We start from the raw sequence: 9,329 nt of genomic DNA on the forward strand, positions 1-9,329 counted from the left end.
TTCCATATGTTCTTCAATTATTCCTTTAAAAGTTTTGCTATAAATTGTGTGTGAGTACACTATTTATAAATTAAAAATAAAGAAAAATGCTTATTTATTATTTCCACATCATATATTAATGTGATTTTTTATTTTTATCTTTCTATTTAAATACACATATTTATACATCAATATATATGTGTTTTCACAGAAGGACAAAAATGAAAAATCGCGTGTTTGTGTGTGACATAGGGATGATAAGTAGAATTTTTCAAAAATAAAAATCAAAACATCAATAATTTTTTAAAATAATTGATTTTAAAAATTTTCCACATCAGCAATGTGTTAGGTGTATTAAAAATGAGACTTCTAAATATATATATTTTTTTAAAAAAAACAAGAATTGATTAATAGTTTTAAATGGACATAATAAAATGTGAGTAAAAAAAGAATATGTGGTATAAAGCAAAACTGCATAATAAATAAATAAAAAGTACATAAAATTCTCTCAAACTATCCTTTGATTTGCAATTACCCTCTCAAATTATTAACTCGGTCAATTAACCTCTTCTAAATTACCAAAAAACTACAATATACCATCTATGTAAAAACGTTGATAAAAGTACTTACTAAAAATTAGAAAAATAAAAAGTACAAATAAAATGTAAATTTCTTTTGGCTACTTTATTTTTCTTTTGGGTTATTTTTTAATTTAATATGATTGAGTTATATTACAGAAATGATATTTATAGTTATAAAATATGTGTTGTGCATTTCTCTTGAAAAAAGTGAGTATGAAATTCACATGAAAATATTAATTTTTTAATGATAGATCCAACTCTTTTTAAAAAAGAGTGTGTGGTGCTTGCACAACCCATAATTGTATCTACAAAAATTCTACTTACAACCGACTAGGAACCCCCCCGTCACCGTGTCTTATGTGGCATATTTCAAAACGACTTCGTTTATAGTTTAACTCAAACGAAGATGAAGTGACCTCCATCTCCCTCCATCCCAGTAGAAAGTTAGAAACCCTCATCACGAAGTGGATTCTCTTCGTCTTCTCCATTCTCATCGTCTTCCCCACAAAGTTAGCCTCCACCCCCATCCCCCCATGAAGCCAGCCTCCATTGAATCGAAACCCTCTTCTCTATCCTCATCAACTTCGTCTTCTACACGAAGCCAATAGGTCTTCATCTTCTCCTCGCACCCAAGAGCCACGAACTCACAAACCCATGAACTAGAGCCACGAATGGCTATGATGCCAAGACAAAGGCTAGTTGGTGGCTCCCAGTGGTGGGTTCGAGTTACAGAAGGGAGGGGCTCTGGCTTGGGGCATCTCTATGGGGCTCATGACTTTGGTGGTCTATGGGTGAAGGCGACAAAGGAGTTGGGCATCTGGCAGTGCCAAAGGCGGTGGTTGATGGTTGGTGACTGTGGTTATGGGTGGTGGCCGAGAACGACAGAAATAGAAAGGGAGAAATAGAGAGAGAGAGAGAGAGAGGGTTTGCTACCGTGTGTGGGGTGGTCGGCATGGTAGAATCGGTGAGGCTTCATTGCTATCATTCAAGGTGGTTGAGATGTTGCTAGTGCTATGTTGGAGGAGAATATAAGGGAGAGGGAGAAGAGAGCTAGATGGAGACCGAAGGGTTGAGGAAGATGAAGGATAGGGAGGGAGGGTCTGTCTGTTCCACAAGAGCAAAGGTTTTGGCTGAAGCATGATATGATTTGTGGTTTCTAAGTTTGAAGAACTCTTGAGGCTCTTTTATTTTTAGTTCTATGTAATGTTTAAACCTAAGTACAATGACGGGAGTATGAGTTTTTTTGCTTCAAATGTTTGAATATCATTTACAAATTATCATCTTCTGTTTGCTGACATTATTTTTCGTTCTTGTCTGTGAGATTTTTGTGATGAGTACTGGAATACTTCTAATTGAGAATAAAAGAAAAGAGAGAGCTATTTGAGAATACGAGAAAATGAAAGGGGAGATAAAGAGGGAGGAAGAAAGGAAGAAAGTGGCACCCAATTATTTCATACGGTTACGCAAAGATTGCACACACCAGTTATACGTAACATTGGTGTTGTATCTATCATTACTCTTATTTTAACTTCGTAGGGATAATTTGGAAGTTAAGGTAAAGGAGTTAAATTACCTTTTATTAACAAAGTGTATTTGCAAAGATGAAAAAAGGAGTTAAATTACAATTTTTTGTAGTTTGCAAGGATGATTGACAAAATCAATGATTCAATTGGTGATAGGGAAAGATGTACTAATTTGAGAGATTTTATTTTTTAAAGAAACATAATTCATTCATAATGAAGACAATTACACAATCCATAGCAGAATAATTACAAGGCAGCATCTAAAATAACTTTAGAATGAATAAATTATGTACAATAATGCCACCATTGAATAGTATCTTCCACAAAATAAGCATGTTTTGCGAGTAGGTGAACAACCTCATTCCCTTGGTGACCAATATGTAGCACATCATACATTACAAATCGAAGAAGTATACATTGAATTTCTACAATCACAGACCCCTAACTAGATAGATTGAATTCTTTAGAACCAATAGCTTCAATAATAGTTAAAAAATCTCCTTCCAAAATCAGATTAATCACACCCATATGCAAAATTAATTTTAAACCCCTTAAAGCTGTAAAACTTTAATATCATCAACTTCAAACATGCCATGCTCCTTATGACTGGAGACAATCAGAACAGTTGCTTGAGCATCTCTTAAAATGATTCCAATACCCGTTGACTTAGAAGAATGAAATAAGGCACCATCAAAATTAAGCTTCACAGTACCTTGAGGAGGGGCTTTCCAAGAGAGCAGATGTTCTTTATACACCACCACATGTTGACCCATCACATGAATATAACTCTCAAAATATGCAAGACAGATATCAATTATCTCTAAAAGAAAACAATTAGAATTCTAAAACAACTTAAGGTATCTATATTTCCAAATACCCCATGAAATAGTAAGAAAAATAGGAACTAACTTGAAATCAAATTTCAGCAATGGCCACACTAAATTTGAAAATCTTCCAGCTTGCCTCAAATAAGAAAAAATCAATGGACACCGAATAGCCCAAACTACTTCAAATACCAGACAACCATAAAGAGAGTGATAACCATCTTCTTTAAACAACTTAAAATGTTCACATAAACCTGATGGAATAATCTCCCTCATCAATAAATTATGTCTTGTCAGAAAGACTATCTGCACACGCCCTTCACCCCAAGTTTTTTACTTTATTAGGTAGGTTTAAATTCCAAAAATTTCTCCAAAATCACTTGGAATCATCTGCATTAGAGCTTTCAGAAATATCAAAGGAAAGAAACAATTGCAAAGTTGTACGGTAAAGGGATTTCACAGAGCAATAGCCATTTTCGTTACCAAACCATACAATTCTATCATCTACCTATTTAGACAACAAAGGAAGTGAACATATAGTAGAAGCCACACGAGGAGGAAAAATTGAATGCACCAAATCCCAATTTCAAGAAGATAAATTTTGTAATAGCAAGGAATCTACAATAGTGAAAGGTTGAATGAGAAGATGAGAAGAAATAGATTGAATGTGACAATCGAATGGAATCCACCTATCTTGCATTATATGAACTTTATCATCCTTCCCTATTCGCCAAATGCCCCAAACAATAAGAGCTTCTTAGCTGCAAAAATGCTACGCCAAACATAAGATAATTTTCGACTTAAATTTGAATGCAAAAAATCCACAGTAGGAATATACTTGACTTTAAATACCCGAGACAACAAGGATTGAGGTTCAGTGAAAACTATCACCCTTGTTTAGCAAGTAAGGCGAAATTAAACAACTTCAAATGTTTAAAACCCATCACTCCTTGGAATTTCAAAACACACATTTTCTTTCAACTGACCCAATGCATTGTGCATTCTGAATTCCATTGACCCCACCAAAACCGAGCAAACATTACTTTCAAATCCCCACATAACCATTTAGGCAACAAAACACAGCTCATTGAATAGGTTGGTAAGGCTTGAACAACTGCTTTAATCAATATCTCTCTACCAACTTGAGAAAGTATTTGCTCATTCCACCCTTGTAATTTACTCCACACTCTTTCTTTCAAATCAAGAGAAGTAGTACTCCTAGATCTCCCAAAAAATGAAGTCAGTCCCAAACATTGAGAATTGTGTTGTAGCGAAGAAACATTCCAAATGGACATAATAGCATTAACCTCTTCCACATCCACATCCACATTAGAGCTAATAAGCAACTCAAGTCTCTTCCAAATTCAGTTTTTGTCCCAAAGTAGATTCATAAATAGCCAATATATGTTTCAAAGCTTCATTTTCATATTGAGGGGCTTGACAAAATAATAAGCTATCATCCGTAAAAAAATAAATGACTAATTGTTGGACACCTAGAATAGACCTTGACACCATTAATCAACTGTCGACTCTCAGCATTCCAAAGAAGAGATGATATACTTTTAGTACATAAGAAAAATAAATAAGGTAATAAAGTATCGCCTTGTCTCACGCCTCGTGATAGAACAAAAGATGATGTAGGCACCTCATTCAACATCACCTTATAGGAGACTGAACTGATACATGAGTGAACTAAACCCACCCATCGATGATTAAAACCAAGTTTCAGCATAACTTGTTCTAAAAAACACCACTCTACCCTATCGTGAGCCTTACTCATATCAAGCTTCACAAACATTACACCCCGGCAGCCTCACTTCCATTTTTTAATAGCATGAACAATTTCAAAAGCCACCAACACATCATATGTGATAAGACGGGCCCGGTACAAAAGCACATTGACAATTTGAGACCACTTGTGGTAATATAATTTTAAGCCTATTAACTATGATTGTAGCAATAATCTTATAAACAATGTTACAAAAGTCTCATTAAGATCTGCTGGTACAAACCCATGAGACAAGCAAAATAAAATAGACTTCATCACCAAATTCCTCACTATATGCTAATATTTTTGAAAAAATAAAGGAGACATACCATCAAAACCCGGAGGCTTCAAAGGTTGCATTTGAAATAATGCATGTTTAACCTCCTCTTCATAATAAGGCTTCACTAAATCATCATTCATAGAATCAATAACTTTCAATAGGATGATATCAAGGACAACCCCGATATTACTCGGATTAGAAGTGGGAAACGACGACTCAAAATAGTTGATGACAACATTTTCCATTTCTTGTCCCTCGTGTCAAACACCCCCATCATCCAATAACTTGCTAATGAAATTCCAAGCCTTATTGATGTGATCTCAAATGTGCTTCCAAGTTTAGAAGTGTCAAGTTGTATCAAATATAAGTTCAGAATCGTATTCTACAGGGACAAAGGGTTATCAAAGCATTTGTGAAATTTAATTGGAAAGTATGATGATGTATGAGAAGTGTGAAGAAGTAAAATGAAGCATAAAATTCTTTATTTTTGTATTTTGTTTATATATGTATAAACAATGAGCAAAATGGATATTAATATATTCACAAACAAAGATTTAATGAAAATGGAATATATGGTTGTGCTTTGAGGATCTCGGTTTTGTAAATCTTAGAAAGATGGATTAAATCATAAAAGAAATAGTTGGTAAAAATTTAATATTCTAAACAATGAAAACTGTAATTCTAATTCCTACACAAAAAAAAAAAAAAAAAAAAACAAAATTTTAATATAAAACTGAAAATAACAATTTCAAATAAATGATTTAATAAACATTTGAGTTGGGTATGAGACTCTCTTTGTCAGTCAAGGCATTGATAAACGAAAGATAAAAGTTATGCTCAAGTTTGCAATATTTCCCTAAGGAATTCACAACTTTACTAATTAAGCACACTTTAACAATCAACTGAGAGAAACCTTGATAATTTTCAAACTTTTGTTGTACCTTACGTCAACAAAAAATCAAGAACAAGAGTCGCACTCTATTTTCAATTCAAATCTGACTAACAACAAGTGAAATAAATATTCATCAACAAAATATTGCATTAAACTAGAATCCAAAACAAATCAAGTCTCATTCCACAACCCAAGCTTCAGAAATTAACTACACATGGTATTTCTAACAACAAAAATTAATCTAAATAAAGCCATCACAAAATCTGAGTAAAAGAAACCCAAATGGAATAAACTTGAGAGGGCAAAAATAGCCTCTCGAATACACTCTGGAAAATAAACAAGAAATGCTAAAAATAATACCAAGAACTCACGCTGTCCGAAAGAAGAACCAAAATAAATCCCAGAAAAATGAAATCGAAAGTCGTTGAAGAAAATATAGAAAACTGGAAAAAAAAAATTCTAAGGAAATTAGAATGAAAACTAGCTAACCCCTTCACCCAGAAATTCTCCTTCCTTTTATACTTTGAATCTTCCCTCATTCTCTCTCTCCTTGCTGCGGATCGTACCCTCTCCGTAACGGCTTCTCCTGGTCCCCGGAATTTTCTCTCCCAGCAGCAGCACGTAGGCGTGAGGCGTGCATCAGATTTCTGCGTTTCGTGTGTCCATCTCCCAGCTGTAGCACGTAGGCGTGCTCCCGATTTTATTCGTGCGTTCCACTATTGCTGCACATAGGCATCAGGCGCACCCCTCACTTCCCAACTCTTGTGGCGTGAGGCGTGAGGCGTGAGACATGAGACGTGAGTTGTGTGCCCCATTTCATTCTGCACGTGGCCTTCTATTGGGTTTAAATTAAAACTTTGGTTGCAAGTCCAGGAATCCTCATGGGCTTCAGCTCTTGTACATGGGCCTCCTTATGATAACTTCTTTCCAAACTCTAACTCCTAGAACATCATAAGATATGTGAGCCCATTTGACATGCCAAATAAGGTTAAATCACATTATCTAATTAATACTCTTATTTTAACACATAAAGCTCTTTTAACATATGATATTTAAGAGTATTAATACCATATAATTGACCATTAATCACTTATGTTGTGACACTTTCCTATGAAAAAATTTGGAATTCTGATTGCCCAAGACAACCATAAAACGCATGATTGTTGTTTCTACATTAATTCTTCCCTTTCCAATAACATATTGATATCATAAAGTAAAGACTTAACAAAAGACATGGAAGAAGCCGATTGAGGACCACAAGAAGCATGAGACAAGTCCAATCCTTTTTTTTTTTTTTTTTTTCAGCTATGTTTAATGTCACTAAACTGAATAGCACTCCATACTTTCAAATCACGCTCACATGAAAGGGGTGCACTAGACAAACCCTCCACAACATCAACATAATTTTCTCCCTATCATGAACTTGAGATAATTTCTGCACAACTCCTACTCTCAACCCACATTGCCTCAAATCAAAATGGTATTCTTCCACTTTGTATACGTTCAACAGAGCTAACAAAATTTAATAACAAGCAATGGTGATCAAAACGAGATGTAAGAAAATTATTAACTATTACATTTGGGAACATAGAAAGCCAATCTGGAGTAGCAAGAAAACGATCTAGGCATTCTTCAATAAGTGCATCCCCCTCTCTCAAGTTAGACCAAGTAAATAAAGGGCCCTCAAAATCAAGCCCTTTCGGTCCACAAAAATCTAGTGCATCACGAAAACCTTGCATCTATCCCTCCATATGAATCCTGCCCCCTTGCTTCTCTGAATTAGAAATAATTTTATTAAAATCTCCAAAGCAGAGCCAAGGACTGTGATCTTGAACCGACAATGGCTTCAATAAGTTCCACATTGCACTTCTATGACTAACCTCAGGAATGACCATACATTAGGATGACCATACACAACAATAATTCTACTCTTCAAACTAGTATCCCAATCTATCACCCAAGTATCAAAATGATGCTTGGAATATGATAACAGAGTTAAATCAGTGTCCCCCTTCCAGAATAAAACCAACCCTCCACTACGGCCAGAACAATCCACCGCCAAAACACTAGAAAAACTCAATAAAAATTATAGATGTTCCATTGAACATGCAGCAGAATTGGTCTCCATCATGAAAACCACATTGGGAGCTTCTCTTCAGACTAAGTCGTGAAGTACACAAACTCTTTGTGGGTTTCCAAGCCCACGGGAGTTCCAATTGAGAACTTTCATGGTTGTTGGTGGGGTTGATTATCAACCTCCACCGATTGTAGAGCAACCTCCACCAAACGGTCCTCATCCGAACGTTTGATCCGATTTAGATCACAAAACTGTGATTCCATAGTTGAAGATCAAGACTCAAACATTTCGTTTAGAAGGTAAGCAAATCGAACGCTTACCTATATTCTCCAGAGAAGATGCAGTAGGGGTGTAAGTTGAAATAGGAAAACCGATCCGGACCGGACCGGACCGGATCGGTTTTGAACCGGTCTGGTCTAGGACCGGTTCTGTTTTGAACCGGTCCGGTCCAGGACAGGTTCTTAGAATGTGAAAACCGGCCGGTTCCGGTCCGGTTCTAGTTTTAAGATTTTTCAGATCGGACCGGACCGGTTGATAAAAAAAAAATATAAAAAAAATATTTATATTATTGTATATATAAGTTTTATATATTATGTATAATTATAATTTTTTATGTGAAAGTTTTATATATTTATATATGAAATAATTTCTTATTATAATTTATAAATTATTACATAAAATGTTAATACTAAATCACTAAAAGTTTATAACTAATACTAATATATAACTTATAATAAAAGTATAAAACAATATTTTTTAAATTAGGTTTTTTTTTTTTTTTTTATAAATAAATTTATAATGACAAATTGTGAAACTTACATTTTAAAAAAATCGAAAAATTGGACCAGACCAAACTGGAAACCAGTAAAACCGGAAGTATCGGTTTAGGAGGGTAATCGGTGCTTAATCGGTTTTGAAAAATACAAAACCGGTACAGATCGGTTCGGTCCTAGATTTTATCTAAAACCGGACCGAACCGGACCGATTACACTCCTAAGATGCAGTCCCCCTCCATCGCGCCTTCCCCTTCGTCTTCAAAGATGAAGCCCTAATTAGCTTTCGTCAGTGAACTCGTGTGGTTTATGGCCAAGTAAGTGGTTGTGGACCATCAAAAGCCCCAATCGAAATCAAGGGCCCATTAGATGATGTTAGATCATTATCAGTCTCGGTGTCATTGAGAGGCCCAGGAAGGCCCAAACCACTGGAGCCTCGTTAAATAGAGCCCCAATTTGTCATCTTCAACCTCTGCAAGTAGTTACCCTCAGTAGTAACTGCATCCTCCTTTGACTCCATCACCAAACCACCAACAATCGGTACAGTGGACATGGATGCATCAACACTTTTTTTTGCAGCAAAGAGACATCCCCCAAGCGATTACCAACCGCTGATGGGTTCTCAGGAACAT

Source organism: Juglans regia, chromosome 3 (assembly GCF_001411555.2).
Source record: "Juglans regia cultivar Chandler chromosome 3, Walnut 2.0, whole genome shotgun sequence".
NCBI lineage: Eukaryota > Viridiplantae > Streptophyta > Magnoliopsida > Fagales > Juglandaceae > Juglans > Juglans regia.